Here is a 14,602-nt window from a genome sequence, read left to right as displayed (position 1 = left end):
ACAGTCGAGTTAACACATACACACAACTACACCTTATACGAGCGGCACAGTCGAGTTTACACACACACACAACTACACCTTATACGAGTGGCACAGTCGAGTTTACACACACACACAACTACAGCTTATACGAGCGGCTCAGTCGAGTTTACACACACACAACTACACCTTATACGAGCGGCACAGTCGAGTTTACACACACACACACAACTACACCTTATACGAGAGGCTCAGTCGAGTTTACACACACACACAACTACACCTTATACGAGCGGCACAGTCGAGTTTACACACACACACAACTACACCTTACACGAGCGGCTCAGTCGAGTTTACACACACACAACTACACCTTATACGAGAGGCACAGTCGAGTTTACACACACACACACACACACACACACACACACACACACACACACACACAACTACACGTTATACGAGCGGCACAGTCGAGTTAACACACACACACAACTACACCTTATACGAGCGGCACAGTCGAGTTAACACACACACACACACACACACACACACACAACTACACTTTATACGAGCGGCACAGTCGAGTTAACACACACACAACTACACCTTATACGAGCGGCACAGTCGAGTTTACACACACACACACAACTACACCTTATACGAGTGGCACAGTCGAGTTTACACACACACACAACTACACCTTATACGAGCGGCTCAGTCGAGTTTACACACACACACACACAACTACACCTTATACGAGCTGCTCAATCGAGTTTACACACACACACACACACAACTACACGAATGGAACTCAAGCATACACGAATGGAACTCGACACACACACGAATGGAACTCAAGCATACACGGAATGGAACTCAAGCATACACGAATGGAACTCGAAGCATACACACACACAACTACACCTTATACGAGGGGCTCAGTCTCGTTTACACACACACAACAACACCTTACTCAAGCGGCACAGTCGAGTTTACACACACACAACTACACCTTATACGAGCGGCTCAGTGAAGTTTACACTCACACACAACTACACCTTATACGAGCGGCTCAGTCGAGTTTACACACACTCAACACTCTCAAGCAACTACACGAATGGAACTGTGCATACAGAATGGAACTCAAGCATCAACATGGAACTCAAGCAGAATGGAACTCAGCATCACAGTCAAGCATACACGAATGGAACTCACAGAATGGAACTACTCAAGCATGGAACTCACACGAATGGAACTCAAGCTTACACTCAAGCTTTCACGAATGGAACTCAAGCTTACATGAATGGAACTCAAGCTTACACGAATGGAACTCAAGCTTTCACGAATGGAACTCAAGCTTACACAAACGGAACTCAAGCATACACGAATGGAACTCAAGCATACACGAATGGAACTCGAGCATACACGAATGGAACTCGAGCTCACAGGAATGGAACTCAAGCATACACGAATGGAACTCAAGCTTACACAAACAGAACTCAAGCTTACACGAATGGAACTCAAGCATACACGAATGGAACTCGAGCTCATAGGAATGGAACTCAAGCATACACGAATGGAACTCAAGCTTACACAAACGGAACTCAAGCTTACACGAACGGAACTCAAGCTTACACAAATGGAACTCAAGCTTTCACGAATGGAACTCAAGCTTACATGAATGGAACTCAAGCTTACACGAATGGAACTCAAGCTTTCACGAATGGAACTCAAGCATACACGAATGGAACTCGAGCTTTCACGAATGGAAGTCGATCATACACGAATGGAACTCAAGCTTACACAAACGGAACTCAAGCTTACACCAATGGAACTGAAGCATACACGAATGGAACTCGAGCTCACAGGAATGGAACTCAAGCATATACGAACGGAACTCAAGCATACACGAATGGAACTCAAGCTTACACAAACGGAACTCAAGCTTACACGAACGGAACTCAAGCTTACACAAATGGAACTCAAGCTTTCACGAATGGAACTCGAGCTCATAGGAATGGAACTCAAGCATACACGAATGGAACTCAAGCTTACACAAACGGAACTCAAGCTTACACGAACGGAACTCAAGCTTACACAAATGGAACTCAAGCTTTCACGAATGGAACTCAAGCTTACATGAATGGAACTCAAGCTTACACGAATGGAACTCAAGCTTTCACGAATGGAACTCAAGCTTACACAAACGGAACTCAAGCATACACGACATAAACTCAAGCTCATGTACATGTAACTTGAGGATGGATGAGTGGAACTCCAACTTGCACATATGGAACCTAAGCGTACATGAGCAGACCTCGAGCTCACAGGAATGGAACTCGAGCATACACGAATGGAACTCGAGCATACACGAATGGAACTCGAGCATACACGAATGGAACTCGAGCATACACGAATGGAACTCGAGCATACACGAATGGAACTCGAGCATACACGAATGGAACTCGAGCATACACGAATGGAACTCGAGCATACACGAATGGAACTCGAGCTCACAGGAATGGAACTCAAGCATACACGAATGGAACTCGAGCATACACGAATGGAACTCGAGCATACACGAATGGAACTCGAGCATACACGAATGGAACTCGAGCATACACGAATGGAACTCGAGCATACACGAATGGAACTCGAGCATACACGAATGGAACTCGAGCATACACGAATGGAACTCTAGCATACACGAATGGAACTCGAGCATACACGAATGGAACTCGAGCATACACGAATGGAACTCGAGCATACACGAATGGAACTCGAGCATACACGAATGGAACTCAAGCATACACGAATGGAACTCGAGCATACACGAATGGAACTCGAGCATACACGAATGGAACTCGAGCATACACGAATGGAACTCGAGCATACACGAATGGAACTCGAGCATACACGAATGGAACTCGAGCATACACGAATGGAACTCGAGCTCACAGGAATGGAACTCGAGCATACACGAATGGAACTCGAGCATACACGAATGGAACTCGAGCATACACGAATGGAACTCGAGCATACACGAATGGAACTCGAGCATACACGAATGGAACTCGAGCATACACGAATGGAACTCGAGCATACACGAATGGAACTCTAGCATACACGAATGGAACTCGAGCATACACGAATGGAACTCGAGCATACACGAATGGAACTCGAGCATACACGAATGGAACTCGAGCATACACGAATGGAACTCGAGCATACACGAATGGAACTCAAGCATACACGAATGGAACTCAAGCATACACGAATGGAACTCGAGCATACACGAATGGAACTCGAGCATACACGAATGGAACTCGAGCATACACGAATGGAACTCGAGCATACACGAATGGAACTCGAGCATACACGAATGGAACTCGAGCATATACGAACGGAACTCAAGCATACACGAATGGAACTCAAGCTTACACAAACGGAACTCAAGCATACACGAATGGAACTCAAGCATACACGAATGGAACTCGAGCATACACGAATGGAACTCGAGCATACACGAATGGAACTCGAGCTCACAGGAATGGAACTCAAGCTTACACAAACGGAACTCAAGCATACACGAATGGAACTCAAGCATACATGCAAGACGCGCATCACAAGCTCAAAATAAGCTTACACGATGAGAACTCGAGCTTACACTCAAGTAAGAGGAGCTTCACGAGCTGAACAAGAACGTACACCTCTAAGTGAAGCTTCCACAATTAAGCAAGGGTGGAGTTTACACGAGCATCACTCGAGCTTACATGAACGGAACTTCAACTTACACGTATGGAACTTTATCTTGCATGTGCAGGGCTCCAGATTATATGCACGCCACCACAAGTTATATGAGCGGAATACGAGCTTCCTCACATGCGACTCGGTTAACATGTATCGTCATTCCACAAGTGCTAACATGTACCGTTCCTCGACTGTGCTCACACATACAGTCTCCCTGCAGGTGCTAACATGTACTTGTCTCTCTACAGTTGATAACTTATAATATGTGCAGTCCCTCTACAGATCCTAACATGTACAGTCCCTCTGCAGATGCTAAGCTACACAATCCCTCCACAGATACAAACATGTACACTCAGTCTCTCTACAGATGCCAGCATGTACACTCCATACCTCTCCAGGTATCAGCACGTACACTCAGTCCCTCTCCAGGTGCCAGAATGTACACTCAGTCCCTCTCCAGGTGCCAGCATGTACACTCAGTCCCTCTCCAGGTGCCAGAATGTACACTCAGTCCCTCTCCAGGTGCCAGCATGTACACTCAGTCCCTCTCCAGGTGCCAGAATGTACACTCAGTCCCTCCTCAGGTGCCAGCATGTACACTCAGTCCCTCTCCAGGTGCCAGCATGTACACTCAGTCCCTCTCCAGGTGCCAGAATGTACACTCAGTCCCTCTCCAGGTGCCAGCATGTACACTCAGTCCCTCTCCAGGTGCCAGAATGTACACTCAGTCCCTCCCCAGGTGCCAGCATGTACACTCAGTCCCTCTCCAGGTACCAGCATATACACTCAGTCCCTCTCCAGGTGCCAGCGTGTACACTCAGTCCCTCTCCAGGTGCCAGCGTGTACACTCAGTTCCTCTCCAGGTGCCAGAATGTACACTCAGTCCCTCTCCAGGTGTCAGAATGTACACTCAGTCCCTCTCCAGGTACCAGCATGTACACTCAGTCCCTCTCCAGGTGTCAGAATGTACACTCAGTCCCTCTCCAGGTACCAGCATGTACTCTCCATACCTCTCCAGGTGCCAGCAGGTACAGTCCCTCTACAAGTGCCGACATGCATATTATTTGCAATGTAAACATTTATCAATTCATTTGATCCCAGCCATCGGGGGTGAAAGTGCCAGAATTTCCGGCCTTGACGTTGTTGGCGATGAAAAAGTACATTAATATTTTGCCCATCTCAGCGCAAACTTCTGCACTGCTTGTAAAATATTAGAGGGCCAACCAAGCATGAATACCATTTGCCCGGCGATAAGAAACCCTATTTACATTGTGGGTCGGCCTACTGCCGTGCTAATGAGCCTTGGTATACGGCAAAATGTCGCAAGAAATTAGAAAACACAGAAAAGGCAGGCTGGGGGCAGCAAGGCCTGACGCAAGCACTCCGTCAAGCTCGCCGTGAAAATGAGCAAAAGCCATTAACGGCGCTTTTGTCACAACTGATCTCAGCACCAATCAATATGACGTCCTCAAAGTAAGGTGAAGAGAAGCCGTCAGTTTGGCTGACTGCTCGGCTGCGAGTTATTTAATTTACAAGGCTGATTTCCTCCATGAAACGAGCCCAGCGACATGTAACTGATTGGTGACGCTGTGCGGAGCCTCGTACGGCCGTTCTCCAACGAGCTAAACTGTTCGTAAACTTTCACCTTCTGTAATGAAACGAGTTCGGGATCCAGAACAGTGAGCAACGGACGAGCTATGGTCCCCCCCCCAAAAAAACACCTGGAATTGAAGGATGTGACGGCAATATTGTGAAATTGTCTTTGGAGCAGTGATTGACACAGATGTGTGTTTTTACACTATATGGTGTAAATATGTGATCCGCAGACCCTAATTGTTTGAGCTTGCCCGTAATAATTGATTCCACTGATTTAGCAACAATGTCTGCAGAATAGTATCCCCCACAATAAACCTCGACTTGTTTCCACTCCCAACCCTTTCCCTCCCGCAAACACTCAATCCCATTTTCATATTCACTCTTATTTCAGCGATTTGTAAATACTAGTACATGCGTGGCCGTACGTGGAAAAAATAAAAAACTTTCAACCCTCGAGCCAGAAACAACAACCACACAGGCCGTTCCTTTTTTTTTTTTTGTATACCTTGGTCGAGGCTCGTATGAGAGCAAACACACAACTCACAGCAAGGAGGCATGAGACAAGAGGGGCGGGAGTGGAAGGGACAAAACAGTGGGGAACAGACACATTAGGTGAACTGTGTAAGGGAGAGGGATGGGGATGGGGCGGGGAACATGGCGAAGAGAAGATGGACATTACAGGGACTTTCAGGAAGGAAAGCAGGGGAATTGAAGGAAGTGGGCTTGGGTGGATTATCGGGGGTAGAAAAGATCGTGGATTTGGATGGGGGAAGATAAGAGGTGGTGGTGAACAGCTGTTTTGAAAGCCTGGAGGGAAGAATGGGAAAGAATAGAGTGAGGAAGTTTATTCCAAAGGCGGGAAAAAAGAGGAATGAAAGAGTGAAGATGAGTAGTGATTCGTGATTTTGGTAGTTTTCCAAGAAGGGGATTGTTGGCGGACCTTGAGCACCCTGTGGAAATGTGGTGGGGACAAATCACACAGAGAGCAGGGGGGGCAAAGCTGGAGAGGAGTCGGTAAAAGACAGAAAGACCACCGACCAACCTGCGGTGATTGAGTGAGAGGCCCAAAGACTCAGCTTCATTGCGTGAGATGCCGATGATCCTAAATGCCTTGGTTTCGACAGCGTGAAGCCGAGAAAGGTGGGAGGCAGGAGCACCAGCCCAGAGGGGAGAGCGGTACTCCATCAGGCTACGGACAAAAGCTTTGTAAGTGGTCAGGAGCTCAAGAGGGCCGAGGAAGGACTTTGCACGACGGAGGATTCCCAGTCGGCGACTGGCTTTTGAGGCGAGGTTGGAAATGTGACTTTCCCAGGAAAGGTCATGGCAGATAGTGAGACCCAGAAGCTTGAAAGAAAAGACTTCTTCCAGAGGATTGTTGAGAAAGTGGATGGGGGGGGGGGGTTCTAAACGGTCCTTTCGAAGAGACATAGTGAGAGTGTGAGATTTGTCTGGATTGAAAGACATGTTCCACGTGTTGGACCAGTTTGTGATTTTATCCAGATCTGCAGTGAGCGAAGAAGCTGCTGCTTGCCGGTCTGAGGGATGACAGATGGTACGGCAGAGGGTGGAGTCGTCAGCAAAGAGAAATAGAGGATTTTCCAGAGAGTCCGAGAGATCATTGATGAAAACCAGAAAAAGAACAGGGCCCAGAACGCTACCTCGAGGAACTCCAGCCTGCACAGGAAGAGGGGATGAAAGAACTCCATTTAGGGCCACACGTTGACTGCGACAGGAGAGGAAGTCTGCGAGCCATGAGTGGAGATGGCCTTGAATACCATGGGAAGAGAGTTTGGTGAGTAGTGCAGGGTGCCAGACTGTGTCAAAAGCACGTGATATGTCCAGGGATACGGCTCGGATTTCCTGTCTGGCATTGAGGACCTCCATCCATTGATGGGAGAGCAGAAGCAGCATAGCCAGGGTAGAGTGACCTGGTCTGAAACCAAATTGATGATCAGAAATCAAGCCATTGGAGAAGAGGAAGGATTTCATGTCTGAAGCGATGATGGATTCCATAACCTTGCTGATGATTGGGAGAGGGCTGATTGGTTTGTAGTTACAGGGATCTGTTTTTGCACCTTTTTTATGCAGGGCAGTGATGTTAGCAGATTTCCAAGCAGATGGCAGATGACCTTGGGCAAATGAGAGGGTGAATAGAACAGAGAGAGGGTGAGCAAGAGCAGAAGAGCAGGCTATGAGGACACGTGGGCTGATGCCGTCTGGACCGAGTGATTCCTTCGCTCTTGAGTGCCCATATGTGCGTGGCCGTACGTGCACCCCCCCCTCCCCAAAAAAACTTTCAAACCTCGAGCCAGAAACAAATACACAGGCCATTCCTTCGCTCTCGTAAACGACGACTGGATTGGGGCATTGTGTTTATCTATAAATGTGCATAAGAAATCGAGAAATGATTAGAATACATTAAGTCATCACTATCCGGAAGTAGTGCGTGCCTGGCTGTACGTGCATGGCCGTACGTGCAAACCAAAGAAAAGAAAAAAAAAAAAAAAGAAGAAACTTTCACACAACCACACAGGCCGTTCCTTCGCTCTCGTAAACGACGACTGGATTGGTGCATTGTGTTTATCTATAAATGCGCATAAGAAATCGAGAAATTATTAGAATACATTAAGTCATCACCATCCAGAAGTGGTGCGTGCCCGTACAGAATGTTCACTTGCATTCCATGAATTATCGCTTGCATTGAAGTAACAACTGCTGTGATACTTACACACACAAGAGTTAATTTAAATCCAAATTAAAATCAAGTTTACCTCCCTGTCTTTGCGAGCCATGACATTCGCTGCCATTGACCATTGCCACTCCTACGCCATGGTAACTAAGGCACCGATCCCCATCGTAACCGGCACGGCAAGTGACGTCATCGTCGGCCGGCCGCGCATCGGCCTACGCAACGTTAAGTCTTCACTGTCCAGAAGTTCGCATATCGCAGTTACAATTATTCGCAATTTAGATTTAATGGCCAATTATTCAATTAGCGCCAACGTATTTTGCCTTTTCGCAATGTCATCGCAAGGAAAAACACAAAGAGAAGAGAAAAGAACAACAAAAAAATGCACATTTATCTATAAATGTGTAGAAGAAATCGAGAAATTATTAGAATACATTAAGTCATCACTATCCGGAAGTCCGTACGTTGTAACCTGTAATGGGGAACGCGGCTGAGGTTCTCTTCCCCATCGGCCACGCCTACGCAGCAACGTGTCTTGTCATTGGTTGGTAAATAAATGGCCGTAACTTGGGAACCGCTTGTCTGATTAATATCAAACCTTGAAAACGCACATCCACAGAGCCCCCAGCAATATTCCTGGCAAGTTTCAATTCGATCGGACCAGTGGTTGTCGAGAAACAGCAGTCACAGACACACAGACACACAGAGATTGCCGGAATTATAGATAGAAGACAACAGGACACGTTGCTGCGTAGGCGTGCCCGTTGGGGAAGAGATCCTCAACCGCGTTCCCCATTACGGGTTACAACGTACGGACTTCCGGATAGTGATGACTTAATGTATTCTAATAATTTCTCGATTTCTTATGCGCATTTATAGATAAACACAATGCGCCAATCCAGACATCGTTTACGAGAGCGAAGGAACGGCCTGTGTGGTTGTCTGAAAGTTTCTTCTTTTTTTTGGTTTGCACGTAGGGCCATGCACGTACGGCCACGCGCGTATGAGCACGCACGTACGGCCACGTACATACGGGCACGTGAGAGCAAAGTAACGGCCTGTGTGGTTGTTTCTGGCACCCAGTTTGAAGGTTTTTTTTTTTTGGTTTGCACGTAGGGCCATGCACGTATGAGCATGCACGTACAGCCACGTACATACGGGCACGTGAGAGCAAAGTAACGGCCTGTGTGGTTGTTTCTGGCACCCAGTTTGAAGGTTTTTTTTTTGGTTTGCACGTACGGCCACGCACGTACGGCCGGGCATGCACGTATGGCCACACACGTACGGGCACACGACAGCGAAGGAACGGCCTGTGTGGTTGTTGCTTCTGGCACACAGTTTGAAGGCTTTTAAAAAAAAATTTGGTTTGCACGTACGACCACGCACGTACGGGCACGCACGTATGGCCACGCACGTTTGGGCACGTGAGAGCGAAGGAACGGCCTGTGTAGTTGTTGTTTCTGGCATGTGTTTTGAAAGTTTTTTTCCCCCCCCATGTACAGCCACGCACATACGGCCACGCACGTACTCGTATAAATAAATATCTATAAATATATGTATAAATAAAGATCTATAATTATATATATTGTTACGAATCTGGAAACCATTCGCATTCACACATACAGTTGACCCAAAGTTTAGTTATTTAGTTTCAGTATATGTGGATAGTTAGAATCCCTCCCTTATATCTAATGGGAATTTCATGTGTGCACTGCGAGTTTCTTTCTAATTAGTTTTCTACATCAATCCCCTCTACTCCATCAGCTCCATTCGAACGTGTTCAAGGCCACGAACATCGACGGAGTTTCCATCGCTTCAGAGCCGACTCCGCCCCAGCAAGATGGAATGTTCCTCTCGTCCAATCAGGGGTGAGATCGCTTCAGCTCTGACTCCGCCCCATCAAAAAAGAATGTCGACACTGGGGAAGGCAAAAGAGCCTCTCTCGGGGGAGGAGCACCGAGACGCCGACACGCCCTCCTCCAATCGCGGCTGGCCACCATGACACCTGAAAACGTCCTGTTCAATCCGGAGGTGAGTTACCCGAGAGCGGATCCCTCCACCGCACAGGGGAGGGATACGAAGGATCGTAAGCTGTATCGGGGGGTACCTTGGTTCCTGAGAGGTCGTTCCTTGCTTCTGGTCTGCTGGGCTCTCCTGGTCATCGGTCATCGTTCGTGGCTGGCTGGGTCGTTCATAGGATCCTGGCAGCGCTCGTTGGATTCTGGTTTGTGGGTTCGAGTCCCACCGTGGTGGGTTGTGAGCGCTCGAGCTGGGGATCCCCGTTCCCTTCCATGGACTCCGAGCTCCACAAGTGCGGGTCGGTAAAACCGCACGAGGCAGCCAGGTACCCGACCAAACTCTAACCCCCAGCTTGCCTATCCTCTGCGGCTGGAGGGTCCGAATAAAGGCCAGTTGGTGCCATTTCTTTTTGGGTGTCTGTGTCTGTCTGTGGCCAGTCTTATAAGTAGAAATGCATAAGTGCCTTGCTTATTGTACATTGCATTTTAGTCGTTTAACGATGCTCTCTGTCTCCCTCCCTGATTATTATTTGCAAAATAAACCATCTTGTAAAATGTACCAGCTCGTTTTCTGTGCTTTCTCTCATTGGCCTAGTATGGTTCGGGTTTGAGATATAGTGAGGCCAATTGTGCCGTAAATTGTTATTTGGGCCGGCACGGCTTTGGTAATTCCCGCTCGGTTACGCCGGATCCGAGTTGGTAACAGCGACTCGGTTCGGACAAAGCCGGCTGAGGGTGTGGCTTCCCCGTTCATTTAAATCGCGTAGCGACTTAGGTATTTTGGCTAAAGACGAATAACCCCACGCTACGCGGATGAAATATTGGCGTCCACGGTCCATTAAGCGGAGTTATCCAGGGTGACGACCTTCAATTCCGGGTGTTTGGTGGGAGACGGCCCAACTGCTCCATCTGGCGGTCGTTCCTCGCCCCCGAACCCAGCACTACAACAATATTGTTATGGCTGTGGAAATTCGCAAACCACCATTCAGATCCCGTAGGTGAGATAACTCTTAAGTACATGTGTAGTTAGCCTCAAACCCATTGTTTAGAGGGAAATTTTGTGATTCATTCGGGCTGCGACGCTTTGAGTTAGGCGTTTTTCTGTTCTATCTTTATTTTGAATCAACCGCCATAACCATCAAACCACTACCAAAAATCCTCCACCAACCTCACCTCTCTCCTTCTACGGCCATTCTCACATCGCCTGTGAACACTGAGCGCCGGGCTGTCTTGGGCTCGTTCAAGCGATACGCACCGAGTCGCGAGTGCAAATAGCGGCCTTTCCGAGGGAAAATTCAGATCAAGAATGCTACACGCCCACTTCTGATCCGTCCAATCAGCAAGCGCAGAGCGGCTTAGCCCCGCCTCCAGGCACGACCATGTGAAATCGAAATATGCAAATTCTAGGATCAGGGGAGGTTCACGCCCCTTTTCCTCCGTCCAATGGGTGAGCGTGGCTCCGCCCCCGAGCTCATCCTGATCCGGAAATTTTCATATGGGTTCTCCTGCCGGCCTATAAAGCGCCGAGCGCAAGGCGAATCGTAGAGAGTCAGTTTGGAAGAGCGGCGGAGTGTGGCAGAGAGTTTTGGCAGTCAAGTCGGGTTGGAGAGCGGAGTGAAGTTGGGAGGCGAAGGCGTCAAGGTGGTTTCTGCAGTCGGCTGAGGAGAATTGTGGGAGGAGGCCAAGGAGCTCGGGTCCGAGGCAGGGAAGACGGCGGTCGGCGACGAGGTCGTGGTGGGATCACTCGTCGCGGGACCCAAGCCAGCCAGCCATTCTCCTCCCCCAGGGCATCAACAATTTCCCCCTTTCCCCCGCGCTGAGAGAGTGCAAGAGGGGGCCCCGTTTCCACCCCACTGCAAGCGGTGCCAACGAAACCCGCGAAGGAGCACGAAGTCGGGGCACCGCCGGGCAGCGACATTTGCGGCTCGTCACAAGGACGCGGGTAGGACCCACCCGGTCTCGCGGACCTGACCGCTCCTTCAGGTCCCGCGCAAATATTGGCCTACAGCCCCGTCTGCCCCCTTGCCTATGAGGGTGGTTTCTTTCCTTTGCTTTTGAGTAAATGTGTGTCGGCGCCGTCTGTGAAGTAAAACTGTATAAGTGTTGCCGTATGTTCGCGTATTCGGTCGTAGCTCTGCATTGTTGTTTTTGTTTTAAATTGATTTATGTGCATTCTGACTGTTTGACTGTATATGTGTGCTCTTCGTGGGCTGGGTAATAAATGTACATTATGTTGAATTGTTCCCCGTTTCACTGCGTCCTTTCCTTCGTTTGAATCTCCATCTTGCTTCACGTAAAGGGTTCGTAGTGGGCTTAATACGTCCGATAGTTAATCGGAACCGTCGAGGCCGACGATAACACCGCTCGGTTATCCTGATAGCACGGAATGGACCACTTAAGCGGTTCGTGTCCAGAGTCAACCTGCGGCGAGGTATGATCGCCCGGTTTACCATCCACGTGGGTACTTAGGTAGGTCGAGTTTGGCGAACAACCCTATCCTACGTGGGTGGCCGATTGGCACGATCGTGGTGAGGTCGAAAGGCCCACCCGTGACTGGCTCCGGGCGATAGTTCCCAGAGGGTCACGACAGAATTGTCCGTTCCGGTGGGCGAGGCGGCCGCCATTCGAGTCGAGCGGCCGATCGCACGCCGGCGGGCGCGAATTCGCAACAATATATACAGGGTAGCCCGAAAGTTACTTTACCCCTGATAAATTTCTCGCACTTCCCCCGTCCCTTCCCCTCTGCCCTCGCCCCCTCGCCCACTCTGGTATGTGGAAACACTGACTCAGAAGAATGATGGAGCACAAACAGATACAATGACAAATTAATTATTGTAAGTTCTGTACAATAAAACCTGTATATTAAAAGGGTTCAAGAACAATGCTTCACTGGGAAGAGTAAAGTGACTTTCAGGCCACCCCTGTATATATATATATATATATATATATATATATATATATATATATATATATATATATATATATATATATGTCTATATATGTCTATATATGTCTATATATGTCTATATATGTCTATATATGTCTATATATATATATATATATATATATATATATATATATATATATATATACACATACATACATACATACATACATACATATTGTAGTGTGGTATTCACGCAGGCATGATGGGCTGAATGGCATCCACCTGTGTTGGATTTCCTTGTTTCGTTGTATTTATGTATGTATATATATATATATATATATATATATATATATATATATATATATATATATATATATATATATATATATATATATATATATATATATATACAGAGTGAGTCAGAAGTAGCGCCCAATTTCTGTCAGTTGATTGTTTGCCATTTGTATTACAGTGTACAAGAAGGTAGAAATAAATGAAATAAATGAATGACATGTTTATCTAACCATTTATTCAAGAAAAAAATATTACGGAAAAAATATTACGGAAAGTTATACCCACGTGGGTATAACTATCCTATTGCTTTCCCTCCTCCAACCGAATGCGATTCCCCCTAACCTAATGCTATTTCCGATGGCTAGTGCTATTCTCCACTTCGAAACCAGTGCTCCTGTGCCTCCATGTGGAGCACCCTTTCCCATATGCTCCCACATGGATTCATAAATTCTCTACTCTACTCTGTTCTCATGAGTGAGCCCCCCCTCCCCCTACGTCTGCAGAAGTGCTCAGCCTTGCCTCCGCCTCTAAATCCGGAGCGATCCATGAGAGTGCCTTGTCGCCCTTGTGAGATCCTAATCGGTCAGTGAGGACAATTCTTGGCGGGGGTGTGGGGAGCAGGCTAGTCCACAGCGCAATGGTAGGAGTTGGTGGCCTGGTAGATCGGGGTCTCTCCCTCAGGGGACACCTCCAGTCTCATGCCATTTGACCAAACCGGTTGCAATTTATAACACCTCACCAGGTAAGGCGTATTTCTCATAAATTACAAATTCCTCCCCTTGTAGTTTTGAGTTAGGGAATTCCCTGGTGACTTTCCCAATGGAATTACTGGAGCCACCTGCAATGGTCCTGATGTTCTTAATTGCCCGTCTACCATATCCCGAACCATCCTCTCCAGGTTCGCCACTCTCAGGCCAACCCCCTTCCCAAACCCGCAATTGTTGTGTGTGGAGCAGTGTGTGGAGCAGTGTAGGGGAGCAGTGTGTGGAGCAGTGTAGGGGAGCAGTGTGCGGAGCAGTGTGTGGAGCAGTGTGTGGAGCAGTGTAGGGGAGCAGTGTGTGGAGCAGTGTGGGGAGCAGTGTGTGGAGCAGTGTGTGGAGCTGTGTGTGGAGCAGTGTGTGGAGCAGTGTGTGGAGCAGTGTGTGGAGCAGTGTGTGGAGCAGCGTGTGGAGCAGCGTGTGGAGCAGCGTGTGGAGCAGCGTGTGGAGCAGCGTGTGGAGCAGCGTGTGGAGCAGCGTGTGGAGCAGCGTGTGGAGCTGCGTGTGGAGCTGTGTGTGGAGCTGTGTGTGGAGCAGCGTGTGGAGCTGTGTGTGGAGCTGTGTGTGGAGCTGTGTGTGGAGCTGTGTGTGGAGCAGCGTGTGGAGCAGCGTGTGGAGCTGTGTGTGG

The 14,602-nt window shown here is 48.2% G+C and overlaps 1 long non-coding RNA gene across 2 annotated transcripts in view; it reads right to left on the bottom strand.

Annotated features, from left to right (window-relative positions):
• The window catches only part of LOC147030391 (uncharacterized), a 98,485-nt gene that overhangs the window by 56,572 nt on the left and 27,311 nt on the right, over positions 1–14,602 (bottom strand). The window contains exon 1 of one of the 2 annotated variants that reach the window (XR_015056335.1): positions 3,777–3,890. The exons of the other annotated variant lie outside the window; for it this stretch is intronic. This is a non-coding gene — a long non-coding RNA (uncharacterized LOC147030391). Of the gene's footprint in view, positions 1–3,776; positions 3,891–14,602 lie in introns of those variants that run through there. 2 annotated transcript variants of the gene reach the window in all.

The sequence above is a fragment of the Eptatretus burgeri genome, chromosome 3 (genome assembly GCF_056783735.1).
Source record: "Eptatretus burgeri isolate ZD-2024b chromosome 3, Ebu_testis_v1, whole genome shotgun sequence".
In the NCBI taxonomy this organism is placed as follows: domain Eukaryota; kingdom Metazoa; phylum Chordata; class Myxini; order Myxiniformes; family Myxinidae; genus Eptatretus; species Eptatretus burgeri.
Note: the sequence above shows the minus strand (reverse complement) of the source record. Positions and strands in the feature narration are given on the sequence as shown.